Here is a 16,229-nt window from a genome sequence, read left to right as displayed (position 1 = left end):
ACTTAAGCAGTATTATCTATGGGCTTAGACCGGCCCAGCTGACAGTGTTGTAGCTCTTGTGTTTCTTCTGGCCTTGACCCAGTCCCAGGTCAGTCCAAATTCAAGCACAGGCATCCAGCTTACCACACATATTCCACTCTCCTCTCTCCCAAAGTGCGGTAGTGAACCACCTTTTCTATCTCAGTGAATACAACCCACGTGGGTTTTTTTCTTTTTTCCCTTGAACTTAGTGTTTTCCTGAAATGTAACTCAGGAATATAAAAAACGTTTAGCTTTAGATAAATGAGTGCTCTCCAGGCTACGTTCCAAGAAAAACTTTCAAATTGATAGTAAGGATGAATCTTGAATACTTTTAACACTCTAGATAATTCTAATAATTGATGTATAATTGTATAGAAAATATTTGTCCTGTCATATTCTCAGAGATGACTCCTGGTATGCCTTACCCAGCTTTAATAATTTTGGTCTAAAAACTACTTCATGTTGACTTTCAGATTTTCTAAAAATGTGGAAAATATTGGTGCCATACTATTCCAGATTGTAGAAGTCTTGCATTTATTTTCTATTCAAAATCCTAATGAAAGAACTGCCTAAATGTCCTGTATTGCTTTGTTTCCCATAAGCAAACTCTAATTCCAAAAAATATTTCCATTTATAAATTCAAAATTATGTGCCACAGAAATTTAAATATACAATATATTTTCTGACGAAGATTAGGTCTTTTAGTTATAGAATCATAGTTACTTATATTCCCTTTCAACATGGGGTAAATGTTTTTCGATATCATCTAATATGTGAATATCTCACATGGCAGCTCATCCCCACAACCATTTAGTCTCAAGGACAACCGTGCAGTTACAAGATGCGCAGTGGGAAGCCCCCTGGCGGGGAAGGACTCAGTGGACTCAGCCTCTGCCTTTTACTCCAGAGGCCCAGGGGACCCAAGAAGGGGGCGGCACTGGCTGGGCCGCTGCGCCCCTGGCCGGGGCTTGGAGGGCAGAGATGGGCAGAGCCGCCCGGGTCCAGCAAGGACGCCCCAGGTCGGTCCCACACCTGTCCGCCGTGTCCGTGTGAACCACGCCACTGAGGGTCACGGGAGACTTCGGGCGGGTCCGATTCGGGGAGTAAAAAGTGTTCTTCTTCTAACTAGGCAGAAAGGTCCCACCGAGATTTGAACTCGGATCGCTGGATTCAGAGTCCAGAGTGCTCACCATTACACCATGGAACCCCTCAGGAGCCAATGGCCTCCATCGCCAGAGAACGGGATATGCTTCTTTACCTCCATACGTCCCACCTATAACCTCAGGATAGTTCTTCTAAGGCCCTGAGGAGACTCCAATATGGTTGACTCCTGTGGGTGCTCATCCCTCTCGCTTTCTCTCTGCTCCTCTCCTTTGATCGACTCAGCTCACTCTCACCTCAGAAAATGAAGTGAAATCCACTTTAGGTTTTGTGCCAGGGAGGACCCCCTAGGTCCCTACCACCAACCACATATTCTGTTTAGGTTAACCAGAGTGTCCCATCTGGAGGTAAAATTTCTGCAAATAAGAGTGTTATTTTCTTTTTCTTTGCCTTCAACCTTTTGCCGTAGCCCAGAGGGGGCAGACGGTTGTCAGGGTGGGAGGCGGGGTTTCCTGGGTCCCTTAGTTTTCTCACAGTGCTCATCACACTCCTAAGCTGCCACCATCTCTTACCTGTAACATATAAAGTTTGTCAGTGGTGGAGTGGGAATGGAGGCAGGAGAACTCTTCTTTTATTCTTCATATATTTCTAATTTGGAGATGGGTAAGGAACCAGAGATCAAATTGTCAACATCTGCTGGACCATGGAAAAAGCAAGAGAGTTCCAGGAAAACATCTATTTCTGCTTTATTGACTATGCCAGAGCCTTTGACTGTATGGATCACAATAAACTGTGGAAAATTCTGAAAGAGATGGGAATATCAGACCACCTAACCTGCCTCTTGAGAAATCTGTATGCAGGTCAGGAAGCAACAGTTAGAACTGGACATGGAACAACACACTGGTTCCAAATAGGAAAAGGAGTACGTCAAGGCTGTATATTGTCACCCTGCTTATTTAACTTCTATGCAGAGTACATCATGAGAAACGCTGGACTGGAAGAAACACAAGCTGGAATCAAGATTGCCGGGAGAAATATCAATAATTTCAGATATGCAGATGACACCACCCTTATGGCAGAACATGAAGAGGAGCTAAAAAGCCTCTTGATGAAAGTGAAAGAGGAGGAAAAAAAAGTTGGCTTAAAGCTCAACATTCAGAAAATGAAGATCATGGAATCTGGTCCCATCACTTCATGGGAAATAGATGGGGAAACGGTGGAAACAGTCAGAAATTTTTGAGGGGGGGCTCCAAAATCACTGCAGATGGAGACTGCAGCCATGAGTTTAAAAGACGCTTACTCCTTGGAAGAAAAGTTATGACCAACCTAGATAGTATATTCTAAAGCAGAGACATTACTTTGCCAACTAAGGTCCGTCTAGTCAAGGCTATGGTTTCTCCTGTGGTCATGTATGGATGTGAGAGTTGGACTGTGAAGAAGGCTGAGCGGCGAAGAATTGATGCTTTTGAACTGTGGTGTTGGAGAAGACTCTTGAGAGTCCCTTGGACTGCAAGGAGATCCAACCAGTCCATTCTGAAGGAGATCAGCCCTGGGATTTCTTTGGAAGGAATGATGCTAAAGCTGAAGCTCCAGTACTTTGGCCACCTCGTGAAGAGTTGACTCTGATGCTGGGAGGGATTGGGGGCAGGAGGAGAAGGGGACGACAGAGGATGAGATGGCTGGATGGCATCATGGACTCGATGGACGTGAGTCTCAGTGAACTGCGGGAGATGGTGATGGACAGGGAGGCCTGGCGTGCTGTGATTCATGGGGTCACAAGGAGTCGGACATGACTGAGTGACTGAACTGAACTAAACTGAACTGAAGTTATCCTCACAACAAGTGTATATTTGTTAAATTTACAATGTGAGTAAAAATAACCATTTAAAGAAAACACTCAGACAAATGAGCTATACTCACTTAAAGAGAAGTCAATGTCTCTCAGTCCTGTTCAACTCATTGTGTCCCTAGGGACTGTAGGCTGCGAGGCGCCACTGTCCAAATTCTCTAGGTAAGAATACTGCAGTGGGTGACTATTCCCTTCTCCAGGGGATCTTCCAAAATCAAGGATTGAATCAGGGTGTCCTGCATTGTAGACGGATTCTTACCATCTGAACCCCAAGGGAAGCCCACTCTGGTGGAAACCGCCTGGTGGACGCAGGAAACCGAAGCCCAACCTCTGCCCCGGAGGCCTTTGCCAAGGTGGGCAAACTCATTTGTTGGGTGTAGGCTAGGAAACTTGGGAAGAGCCATCATGGGAGCAAGCCGGTGTTCAGCTGTCCTTGGATCTATTTCGGTTCAGGCCTGGAAGGTTCGAGGCCTGGATGGCGGTTTCTCTGGGGGCGCTGGCATCTGTGGCGGGTAGGGGCAGGGAAGTGGCACCGTTTTTCTGGCGGACAGAGCGCTCACCCCGGGAATGAGTATCTACTCCATAGAGAGTCCCAATGAGCCCTGTAATGCTGTCTCTGTGGCGCAATCGGTTAGCGCGTTCGGCTGTTAACCGAAAGGTTGGTGGTTCGAGCCCACCCAGGGACGGTGGGGGTGCCATTTTAGGCAACACCAAAGAGACTCCCTTTTGCCAGGAGGACACCGGAGAAGTGATGCGCCCAACGGACTTCCAGAGAAAGAGCACAGGAGTCAGGTGCAAAGGAACAGCGGCGAGGGCGCGTCCCGGGTGGATTGGAAGCGTCGGTCATTCCTGAGAGCACGGAGCGCTGATCGCCGGCGCCGAGAAGAGGACCACCGAGGCGCGGGTCCGCAGCCCGGGAGGGGCGGCTTCCACACCGCTGGGTTTCGGGGTCACCTGGGCCTCGGGCGCACCCACCGTCCCCGCCTCCTGCTGCTGCCGGGAGCTGGGGAGTCGGCGGGGGCGACCCCTGAACTCAGGGTGCGCAGCTGAGGATCTGAGGATTCTGCGTTGGGTGCGGGGCCCCGAAGGCCACCTGTGGGGGCCCGAGGGGCCTCACTTCAGGGCAGAGGGGGAACCCTAAAGCAGGGCCCTCGGGAGCCGCCGTCTCCGTGCCTGAGAGAGCCTGGGGCTCCAAGGTTCCTCTTTGAGTCTTAAGAGTTGGTGGTGTGGTTCGTGGTGGCGGGACCTGGGGATTTCATGGATACAGTGTTCAGGAATAGGGTTTGTCCCGTTTCCGTAGTGTAGTGGTTATCACGTCCGCCTCACACGCGAAAGGTCCCCGGTTCGAAACCGGGCGGAAACAGGCTTCCTCTTTCTTTTTCCCCCGCGGAGATGTGCCTTCTCATTGGCAAAACCAACAGGCGCGAAAGGCACGGGGTGCGGCAGGGGACGCAGCTGGAGGAAGAGTTGGTGACCACCTGCAAGTCTCTTAATTCAGCGCTAGGAGATCTGGAGGTGAACGGATCCGCTCATCATCCGCCACTCATCACCGAGCCTGACGACAGAGAAAACCAAGGTTCACAAAGAGAGCAAGACCTGGGCTCGGCAGCACGCAGCGCTACCGCTAGACCAGGAGGGACCCAGTCCGCTACTTTGTGTCCTTGCCCCAGAGCAAAAGCGACGCCCAGGAAAGGAGAGGTGAAGGCCGATGAGCCGCGAGGGCAGGGCTGGGAGCCTTGCACAGCTGCACACAGCCCTGGGCCGCTGGGACGTTGCCTTTCCAGCTTGCTGACTTTCCGAAGGGTCATCTTCCACTCGCTTTTCACCTGTAGAGGCTAAACAAGCCTATTTGTCTACAGCTCCCTGGTGGTCTAGTGGCTAGGATTGAGCGCTTTCACCGCCGCGGCCCGGGTTCGATTCCCAGTCAGGGAAACCTTTCTTTCTTCCATCGTCTGCAAGCACACGAGTCTCTCTCTGCCCGCCCACATCGGGACTGTATTTTGCTTAAAGGTCCAGTGCAGAACATTTCTGCACAGAGTTTCTAAATGCCGCTGAGTGCGGGCCTCAGGGTCCTGGACCTCAGGCTGGCTGTTGGAGCTGAGATGCCATGGACAGCCTGGGCTGGCCAGCTCTGGCCTCCACTCTTTTCTCCTGGCATGGTAAACCCAGACTCTTACTTAACAGAATTTCCATTCAAAGAGAATGTGAGGCTTCCGTTCCAAAACTTCATCAAAATCCCATACCAAAAAGCTTTTGTAAGATACCAAAAGTTTGCAAGAATACGATCATCCTATATTCTGTACCTAAGTGCCCAGGTAACATCACATTCTTTCTTTGGATAAGAGTTATGACATCACTTGATAGTAACGTGCCGATATCTCGGGATTGTTCCTTTCTTTTGGCGTCCCTCTCAAAGCTAACTTCTGTGGGACCTGTCTTCCAAGGCCAGCGAACAGCTTTACCGTCCGGAAGAGGGCCCTCTTGGCCCTTCAGGCACCTGGAATCCGCTCTCTGTAGGATGTAGAGAAGCTATATGTGTGGTAGTCGCTCAGTCCTTTTGGACTTTTTGCCATCCCTTGGACCGATTACTCCAGGCAAGAATACTGGAGTAGTTTGCCATTTCCTTCTCCAGGGGAATTTCCCAGCCCAGGTCTCCTGTACGGAACCAGAGAGGACGAAAAGAAACACAACCTCAATGCATTGGCCGGGAATCGAACCCGGGTCTCCCGCGTGGGAGGCGAGAATTCTACCACTGAACCACGAATGCCGCTGAAGAGACAGTGTTTGCAACGGCAGGAGGTTTATTCAGGTTTTTCTCAAGTGCAGGCCAGTCAGGCCCTGTGCTTGTAGGACGGTCTAGGCTTTCATCCTCAGCCCTCCGCGGCACGAGCTGCCCTCTGCCCTCTGGCCTCCTGCGGGTTGCTTTGGCGGGCACTCAGGTGTGCTTTGGATCCGTCGGAGTGGTGGAACCGCTGGTGCTCGTGCTCACCGGCTGAGTCTTGTCCAACTCTTTGCGACCTCTCAGACTCTAGCCCACCAGGCTCCTCTGTCCATGGGATTTCCACGCTCCTTTGCTAGAAACCCATCGAGGCAGTGCAGCTGCCCCCTTGGCTCCTGCCTGGCTCCCCGTGCCCTGCAGGGAGCATAACGTGTTCTGTCAGGACACAGAGGGGAAGAATCCTTCCGTGTGGTTGGAGGATGGAGAACCAGATGGGAAATGCTGCAAAGAGAGGGGAATATTCTCAAAAGCTTCCCAGAACTGCTGTGTGGGTGCTGTCGGTTGGGTGGCTGCCCTAGGACAAGAATGCTTAGTCTTGTGTTCTGGCCTTGACCCAGTCCCAGGTCCAGTCTGAATTCAAGCACAGAGGCACCCAGCTTTCCCACACGTATGTCATTCAGCCTCTCTCCAAAGCGGAGTTCTGAACCACCTTTTCTATCTCAGTGAATAGCAACCACGTGGGTCTTTTTTTGTTTTTTTCCTTTAACTTTGTTTTGCTGAAATGTAACTCAGGAATATAAAAAAGGTTTAGCTTTAGATAAATTAGTGCTTTCCATGCTACAAACAAGAATAAAATTCAAGTTGATAATAAGGATGACTCTCGAATACTTTTAACACGCTAGAAAATTCTAATAGTTGATGTATAATTACATAGAAAATGTTTGTCCTGTCATGCTCCCAGAGATGACTCCTGGTATGCACCACACTACTTTAATTATTTTGGTCTAAAAACTACCTCATGGTTACTTTCAGATTTATTATTTATAAAATTTAAAATTATGTGTCCCAGTAAATTAAATATACCATATAATATCTTTTAAATCAGGATTAAGTCTTTTGAGTTAAGAAATCATAGTGACTTAATTATTCCCCTTTCAATTTGGGGTCAATGTTTTTAGGTATCATCTAATGTGTGATTCTAAGCAGCATTTATCAGACACAACTCAGCTCCAATTGCGATTTGAAGATATATCACTAACTTTAGGTTCTTTGATATTAAATTGGTTCAATTAACATATAATCTTTGCCTGGAGAATTTCTAATTAAGTAGAAAAAATAATGCCCATATTTTTATAGGTTATAATAGGAGAGCTCTTAATTACCAGCTAAAGAGAATGTGTTGGTACCTTTAGGAGATATTCCTGAATGTAGCCATATATCACTTGAAGAAGAGTACAACACATGGACTCTCTAAGTTAAGGCCTATTGCTTACCTGAAGTACTCCTTTATTAAAAAAAAAAAGAAATTCCTGATTCTTAGTTACCTGCCTTCTATATCTCAAGTCACCCATTTTCCCATGTGGTATGTAATTCTTTTTTTAGTCACTGCTGGGGTCCTTAGGTGCTGGCAGGCAGATGAACCTGAGAAGAACGTGGCAGGTTGTTCTCCTGCTGTGATTCTTATTTGTGTGTGTGTGTGTGTGTGTGTGTGTGTATCTTATTTTTGATGCCTCCTGGTGTGAATGGACCAAGGAGTGGGACCTTGGCTTTACTCCTGATACAGCAGTTTTCCAGGAGAAGGGCCTGGTACCTGGTGAGCACCTAGTAAGTGCTTGCTGACTGAAGGACTCCTAAGGCACAGTTCCAGAAAACTGATGAAGAGGACAGAATGTGGGTAAGATCCACAGAGGTCTAGAGTATAAGGGACAGAAAGGCACAAACTCCAAAAGGGAGAGAGAAGGGCAGAGAGAAATGTCCTAGAACCTAGAGACATCTCGACTGAGTACGGAAAATCTGAAGAGCTCTTCTTTCGTCATCAACTTCAACTGAGGAATCAGTGGAAGGGGAACCAGGAACTCTAAGGATCCAGGTTTCTGTAGCTTGCAACAATTTGTCTCAAATGAGATAATTTTTGCAGATGTAGCCCCGTACTGTTGAGATATCATACAGAGAGAGTCTCGGGCTTGCAAATGCGCCCATATACCAGAGGGAGACCCCTCATTAGATTGTGTGCATCCAACCAAAGCCAAAATACAACTCATGAAGGGAAGAGGGTAAATGTCTGGGACCAGTGGGGTTTTGTTTTTGTTTTTGTTTTTTTTTTTAACTCCTGTAATCCATAAGCTGCTCTGCAAGAGGCTCTCCAGAGTCATTCTGGCTCGTCTTGTCTGGACTCAATGACTTGGTCACCACTGAAAACAGTTACAATTATTAGAATACTTTCCAATCAGCTTGGAAGCTTAGCTGCTGAATATGTGCAATCTCTGGGAAATGCACACATTGTCTTTTCGTTGTACCTGCCGCTAAGTTGAGTCAGTAGGGCACAAATCCCTTTGTTAGAGTAACAGACAGGTGTATTGACAATTTCTTGTGATGGCAAGACCGTGAAGAAAAAGACTCTTTCCTTGAGTCGGCAAAATACATTGGAATATAAATTAGTACATCTCTTTAGGGAAAACTAAGAACATAAAGAGATGCTTTCAGTTTCTAGCAAAGGTGCACTGACAGAAATCAGATTAACCCACCTTCCAAATCTCACTCTCCACCTTTGTCCCGCTCCCAAAGGAATAAAAAACACAAAAATACGTGAAATACTGATTTCTAAGACACTGGAAATCAGGCAGCAAAGGATAGCAAGCCTTGAGAGGTGACAAACAAACAAGATGAGTCTTGTCATGGGCCCACCTTCCTGCTTTCAGTGAGTTCCCACGCTGGGCACCAAGAGGAGGATTTCAGGTCAATTTTTCATTTGACTCTGGAGATGAAGCTGAATATTGGTGGAGAGTAAGGCAGCTAGAGCTCACAGGACAAAGATCCAGTGATTCTTATTTGCAAAGCAGATGTAAAGAGCAAAGGTATGGATATCAAAGCTGAAAGGGGAGTTCAGGGAATTGGGAAATTAGGATTTACCTATATACACTATTGATGCTATGTATGACAGCACCCTTATGGCAGAAAGTGAGGAAGAATTAAAGAGCCTCTTGATGAAAGTGAAAGAGGAGAGTGAAAATGTTGTTTTAAAGCTCCACATCAGAAATCTAAGATCAGGGCATCCAGCCCCATTACTTCATGGCACATAGATGGGGAAACAGTAGAAACCATGGCAGACTTCCTTTTTCTGAGCTCCAAAATCACTGCAGATGGTGACTGCAGCCATGATATTAAAAGATGCTTACTCCTTGGAAGGAAAGTTATCACCAACCTAGACAGCATATTAAAAAGCAGAGATATTACTTTGCCAACAAAGGTCCGTCTAGTCAAGGCTATGGTTGTTCCAGTGGTTGTGTATGGATGTGAGAGTTGGATATAAAGAAAGGTGAGCACAGAAGAATTGATGCTTTTGAACTGTGGTGTTAGAGAAGACTCTTGAGAGTCCCCTCGACGGCAAGGAGATCCAACCAGCCCATCCTAAAGGAGATCAGTCCTGGGTGTTCATGGGAAGGACTGATGTTGAAACTGAATCTCCAATACTTTGGCCACTTCATGTGAAAGAGCTGACTCATTTGAAAAGACCCTGATGCTGGGAAAGATTGAGGGCAGGAGAAGAAGGGGATGACAGAGGATGAGATGGTTGGATGGCATCACCAACTCAGTGGACATAGGTTTGGGTGGACTCCGGGAGTTGGTGATGGACAGGGAGGCCTGGTGTGTTACGGTTCATGGGGTCACAAAGAGTCAAACATGACTGAGCGGACTGAACTGAGTGTATGGCATAGGGAATTACTGGATGCTCTGTGGTTACCTAAATGAGAAGGAAATCCTAACAAGAGGGGATATATGTATATGTATAGCCGATTCACTGTGCTATTAACACAACATCATAATTAACACATCGTAAGGCAGTTATACTCAAATAAAAGTTAATAATAAAAAAAGAAACATGAAGAAAGGTCCAGTGATGAGACAGTGGGAGACAGAGAATGCTGAGATATGAAAGGGTCTCCCTCAAGTATTCAGCAGAGTAATGATCCGGGTATCCTTATGAAGAAAGTGCCTGAGGCCAAGGAAAGAACATTTTTAAAGGATCCTGGAACAACGCCTGGTGCTCACCACACAGGACAAGCAATCGTATGTAAGTGATCTCCCCACACAGACTGGACTACTTATAACTCATGGGCCATTGGGAAGAACATTCAAAAAACTCTTGTGATGGACAGGGAGGCTTGGCTGTTAAAATGCTGCACTCAGTATCCCCGTAAATTTGGAAAACTCAGCAGCGGCCACAGGACTGGAAAAGGTCGGTTTTCATTCCACTCCCAAACAAAGGCAGTGCCAAAGAATGTTCCAACTACCACACAATTGCGCTCATCTCACATGTTAGCAAAGTAATGGTCAAAATTCTCACTGTGAGGCTTTCACAGTATGTAAACTGAGAATGTCCATATGTGCAAGCTGGATTCAGAAAAGGCAGAGGAACCAGAGATCAAATTGCCGACATCCGTTGATTCATAGTAAAAGCAAGAGGGTTCCAGAAAAATATCTACTTCTGCTATCTTGAGTACGCCAAAGACTTTGACTGTGTGGATCACAACAAACTGTGGAAAATTCTTCAAGAGATGGGAATACCAGACCACCTTACCTGCCTCCTGAGAAATCTGTATGCAGGTCAAGAAGCAACAGTTAGAATCAGACATGAAAGAACGGACTGGTTCCAAACTGGAAAGGAGTATGTCAAGACTGTGTGCTGTCACCCTGCTTATTTAACTTCTATGCAAAGTACATCATGTGAAATGCCTGCCTGGGATGAAGCACAAGCTGGAATCTACATTTCTGCAAGAAATATCAATACCCTTATATATGCAGACGACACCAGGTTTATGGCAGAAAGCGAAAAGGAAGTAAAGAGCCTCTTGATGAAAGTGAAAGAGGAGAGTGAAAAAGCTGGCTTAATATTCAACATCCAAAAAAGTAAGATCATGGCATCCGATCCCATCACTTCATGGCAAATAGATGGGGAAACAATGGACACAGTGAGAGACTTTATTTTCTTGGGCTCCAAAATCACTGTACATGGGGACCACCGCCCATGAAATTAAAAGACGCTTGCTCCTTGGAAGAAAAGCTATGACCAAACCTAGACAGCATATTAAAAACCAGAGATATTCCTTTGCCAACACAGGTCGGTCTAATCAAAGCTATGGTTCTTCCAGTAGTCGTGTATGGATGTGAGAGTTGGACTATAAAGGAAACTGAGTACCAAAGAATTGATGCGTTTAAACTGGTGTTGGAGAAGCCTCTTGAGAGCCCCTTGGACTGCAAGGAGATCCAACCAGTCCATCCTAAAGGAAATCAGTCCTGAATACTCATCAGAAGGACTAATGCTGAAGTTGAAGCTCCAATATTTTGGCCACCTGGTGGGAAGAGCTGACTCAGTGTAAAAGTCTCTGATGCTGGGAAAGATTGAAGGCAAGAGGAGGAGTGGGTGGCTGAGGATGAGATGGTTGGGATGGCATCACCGACTCAATACACATGCATTTGAACAACTCCAGGGTTTGGTGAGAGACAGGGAAGCCTGATGTGTTGCTGTCCTTGGATCACTACTGAACTGAAGAAACTGGGGAACAGTTCCTTACAACCAGAAAGCTCCATAGGGCCTACAACCAGCCCATCTTTCTCTGCTCTGAGTCACCTTGTAGAACAAGCCACAGTCAGCGAATCCAAGGAGGGCACAGGACAAAGCTGACTGCAGGATACTTTGACCGCCTGATATCCCCTCACCTTTTCATCTGGGCCCTACATCGTCTCTACCTGTGACACCTATTATTCTCTGAAAACCAAGAAGTTCGTCCCTTGTGAAGACACTTCGCTTTCCCTCACCCCAGCACACCCGCGGGACAATCTGATTTGAGTCAGAGAACAAAAGGGAACGAATTCAACTCTATACCGCGGTTTCCAGCCAAAGACACAATGATGAAGAGGGTCGGGTCTCTGCGGATTGAGCTGATCCAGGAGGAAAAGCAGCCGGTCCTCGAGCCGCTATCAGGGGAGGCCCCGAATCAGGTCAAGATCAGGGAGTAGATGGACCCGCCCCATCACCAGCTGAGAAACCAAGTGGCCCCTGCTTCGCAAGTTAGGTTCAGAAAGAGAGCTTGACCTCTCACCACACCTGGATTCCAGGTCTTCCCTCACGACCTGCGGAGCCTACCTTGTCCAGTTCTTGGATGAGGCTGAACCTCTGATCCAGGGGTTGGGCGGGCGTCGTTGCGCTTTGTCACACCTTCGGGGGCAGGGGATGGATCCGTCCCCTCGGCGCGCTCCACTCGCCGGCTCCGAAGCCCTGTGCCCACCATTTCTGCTGCAGGGAGCCGTGTGTCTGTGGTCCCTCGGGCGTCCGCTGTGCGTCCACCCTGACGGGGAGAGGACCACCTCACCCTCGTCCCGTCCACGTGGGACGTCAGCATGCCGGACGCGACAGAAAACGATGAATCCGCTCCTCTGTCTGGAGGTGGGAGGTGACAACTAGGACCTGCAGGGGAGGAAAGCAAGGCGAAATCTCGAGAAACGCCCTGATCTAAAGCCCTTTTCAAGTCCGCCTCTTTGGGAACTCAGGCCTCTAGCGCGCTTGAGGTGCTGTCGCGCTCACACTCTCGACCGCACTCGGAGTCCACGCGGAACCAGGAGGAGCCCTGCGGCCTGGGGGCCGGTGCGCATGCGGCCCGCGCCTGCCTCGGGGTCTGAGCCCGTGAACCTCAGACGCGAAGGCAACGCTGCACTGAGAAAAGGAGGAAAGCCACTGCTGGAGGAAAGGGCACGTGCATTCCCCAGATGAGAAGCTCTACTGCTAAAGGAAACCAGAGACAGACAGACACACAGACAACCTTGCATTAAACCCTTTCAGCGAAAAGAAACTCTGCCTGCTGTGAGGTACATACGAAGACCCTTCAAGACACCGGCTTTCTGAAAAAACAAAACAAAACAAAACAAAACGCCTTTACCTCTCTTAAACTCGCGCTCCACGACCTGTTGAACAGCAAAAATTATAAAAGGAAAACAAGAGGCGTTTCAGACATTGTAAAATGTAAAACTAAGCGGTCCTTCAAGCAGAATCTCAAGTTTGGAATGAAGACGGTTAGATCTGCGTGGACCGCGCCTGGCTCCTCTGCGGCTTTACGCTGGGCCTGGTAGGCAAAGGAATTCAACAAATGACCCGAGCCTCAGTCTTTGCGGCGGTTCCTGCTAAACGTGAAAGCGTGATGCAAGTCTGGACTGAAACTAGAGGACTAGCATCAGCCACAGAGGCAGGAATCTGAGGAACCCCCGGTGCTAGGCGGCGCCGGAGAAGCGCTGCTCTGAAAGGCCTGCGAGAGAGGAGCGCACGGGTCAGGCGGGGCAGAGGGGAGGGCGGGTCCTCTGTTTCCCGAGTGGGATTGGAAGCATCGAGCCAGGTCCCCGCTGGCGCCATGAAAGGGACTCCAAGGCACTGGATCTGCCTCTGGAAGGGCTGTGTCCACCTTGACGGACGTGGGGCCACCTGGGGCTCAGACGCCACCTTACTCCCCCCGCTCCTGGAGGCTTCTGAGAACTGGGGAGTCAGGGGAGGCGACCTCTGCTCTTGGGCGCAAAGCTGGCACACAGGGACCTCGCCCCGGGAGAGGCGAGGAACCCTAAATCAGGCCCTTTCAGGAACTGCAGATCCTTGCCTGACGGATTGTTTTCAGAGTCCTCTTCCTTTGAAAATTTGAAGGTCAGGTGTGTTCAAACATGCAGTTCTTGAATATGTCACTAGACACAAGTGGTCGTGTGGTTTCCGTAGTGTAGTGGTTATCACGTTCGCCTAACACGCGAAAGGTCCCCGTTCGAAACCGGGCGGAAACAACTTCACTTTCCTCCAAGGTTTTAGATTCACATTTTAAATACAAAATAGAGGTCTGCCTCGTGGAATGAGGCTTGCAGCTTCAGCTTCAGCATCAGTCCTCCCAAAGAATATTCAGGGTTGATTTCCTTTAGGACTGACTGGTTTCATCTCTCCTTGACCTGCATACAGGTTTTTCTGGAGGCAGGTAAGATGGTCTGCTATTCCCACCTCTTGAAGAATTTTCCATATTTTGTTGTGATCCACACAGTCAAAGGCTTTAGTGGAGTCAATGAAGCAGAAATAGATGTCTTTCTGGAATTCTCTTGCTTTTTCTATGATGCGATGGAGGAAAAATGCAGGGGAAAAAAAGGAGGAAATGGATAGAACCAAATTAATTGGAGAAATATACGGAAAAGGTTAACTATGAGAGTGCTACAAACAATGGAGGAAATGTCCTTGGTAAAAGGCGTTTACAGGGTGATGACGATGAGCCTACTCTTTTCATGCATTCTAGGATTCCCAGTCAACCTGCTTTCCTCCAGAGATCCTCTCTGAGGATCAGAGACTACCTGGACGTATAGTCCTTGTGTGTTGTGTGTTGTGTGTGTGTGTGTGTGTGTGTGTGTTGTACACAAGACACAGAGGAGTAGGGTAGTAGTGGAGTAATTCCCATAGGTGGCCCCGCAGAGTATGTACTTTTTTCATCACTCAGGGGTGAAATGAAGTTTTAATCCGTATCGTTGCCATGTATCAGAAATTTTGTTTTCATTTTATTGAAGAGTAGTGTTTCTTGGAGTGACTATGTCACAATCATATCTATTCACTTTGTGCTAGACATTTGAATGGTTTTCAATTTGGGGACTATTATGAACAAAGCTACTATAAGCAAGTCCCTTTTGTGGGCATATTTTTTTTATATAAATTCCATTTTAAATTTTCTATTCTATTCTTTAATATGACTTCTCTGGTGGCTCAGATGGTAAAGCGTCTGTCTACAATTCAGGAGACCTGGGTTCGATCCCTGGGTCGGGAAGATCCCCTGGAGAAGGAAATGGCAATCTACTCCAGTACTATTGCCTGGAAAATCCCATGGACAGAGGAGCCAGGTAGGCTAAGGTCCATGGGGACGCAAAGAGTCAGACACGACTGAGCAACTTCACTATTCTTTAACATACATTTATTTTGTGAATGGATGTTACATTCATCATGACAAAATTTATTGAAATGTTTAAAAATGTATTCAAATGTTACAAAAGACTGAAGTGCCAGCTTATCTTTTGATTGTTTCCTCCTAGAACATACTTAATATTGGCCACCTTCTGTGCCAGCTGTGTTATTTGATTATCTCATTTAGTCTACACAATAGCCTCCATACCTCCCACCTATAACCTCAGGACAGTTCTTCTAAGGCCGGAGGAGACTCCAATATGGTTGACTCCTGTGGGTGCTCATCCCTCTCGCTTCTCTCTGCTCCTCTCCTTTGATCAACTCAGCTCACTCTCACCTCAGAAAATGAAGTGAAATCCACTTTGGGTTTTGTGCCAGGGAGGACCCCATAGGTCCCTATCACCAAAACGCATATTCTGTTTAGGTTAACCAGAGTGTCCCACCCTGAGGTAAAATTTCTGCAATAAGAGTGTTATTTTCTTTTTCTTTGCCTTCACCCTTTTGCCTAGCCCAGAGTGGGCAGACGGTTGTCAGGCGCAGGAGGCTGGGTTTCCTGGGTCCCTTAGTTTTTCTCACAGCGCTCATCACACTCCTAAGCCACCACCATCTCTTACCTGTAACATAGAAAGTGTGTCACCGGCGGAGTGGGAATGGAGGCAGGAGAACTCTTCTTTTATTCTTCATATATTTCTGATTTGGAGAGAGGGGTAAGGAGCAGAGATCAAATTGTCAACATCCCCTGGACCATGGAAAAAGCAAGAGAGTTCCAGGAAAATATCTATTTCTGCTTTATTGACTATGCCAGAGCCTTTGACTGTATGGATCACAATAAACTGTGGAAAATTCTGAAAGAGATGGGAATATCAGACCACCTAACCTGCCTCTTGAGAAATCTGTATGCAGGTCAGGAAGCAACAGTTAGAACTGGACATGGAACAACAAACTGGTTTCCAAATAGGAAAAGGAGTACGTCAAGGCTGTATATTGTCACCCTGCTTATTTAACTTCTATGCAGAGTACATCATGAGAAAACGCTGGACTGGAAGAAAACACAAGCTGGAATCAAGATTGCCGGGAGAAATATCAATAACTTCAGATATGCAGATGACACCACCCTTATGGCAGAAAGTGAAGAGGAGCTAAGAAGCCCCTGATGAAAGTAAAAGAGGAGAGGAAAAAAGTTGGCTTAAAGCTCAACATTCAGAAAATGAAGATCATGGCATCCGGTCCCATCACTTCATGGGAAATAGATGGGGAAACGGTGGAAACAGTGTCAGACTTTTTTGGTGGGGGGGGGCTCGAAAATCACTGCAGATGGTGATTTGCAGCCATGAAGTTAAAAGACACTTACTTCTTGG

General features: G+C 47.4%; 5 non-coding genes across 5 annotated transcripts; 3 read left to right on the top strand and 2 right to left on the bottom strand.

The window, feature by feature from the left end:
- Positions 1-1,156: 1,156 nt before the first annotated feature.
- Positions 1,157-1,228, bottom strand: TRNAQ-CUG. Its single transcript has one exon. It is a non-coding gene; the product is annotated as a tRNA-Gln (tRNA).
- Positions 1,229-3,583: 2,355 nt separating this feature from the next.
- Positions 3,584-3,657, top strand: TRNAN-GUU. The gene has a single exon. It is a non-coding gene; the product is annotated as a tRNA-Asn (tRNA).
- A 604-nt stretch (positions 3,658-4,261) lies between these two features.
- Positions 4,262-4,334, top strand: TRNAV-CAC. The gene has a single exon. It is a non-coding gene; the product is annotated as a tRNA-Val (tRNA).
- Positions 4,335-5,667: 1,333 nt separating this feature from the next.
- Positions 5,668-5,738, bottom strand: TRNAG-CCC. Its single transcript has one exon. It is a non-coding gene; the product is annotated as a tRNA-Gly (tRNA).
- Positions 5,739-13,652: 7,914 nt separating this feature from the next.
- On the top strand, positions 13,653-13,724 carry TRNAV-AAC. Its single transcript has one exon. It is a non-coding gene; the product is annotated as a tRNA-Val (tRNA).
- Positions 13,725-16,229: the final 2,505 nt, after the last annotated feature.

This window comes from Capra hircus, unplaced genomic scaffold, assembly GCF_001704415.2.
Source record: "Capra hircus breed San Clemente unplaced genomic scaffold, ASM170441v1, whole genome shotgun sequence".
Lineage (NCBI taxonomy): Eukaryota > Metazoa > Chordata > Mammalia > Artiodactyla > Bovidae > Capra > Capra hircus.
The sequence above is the reverse complement of the archived record's forward strand: the minus strand, read 5'-3'. Positions and strand labels throughout refer to the sequence as shown.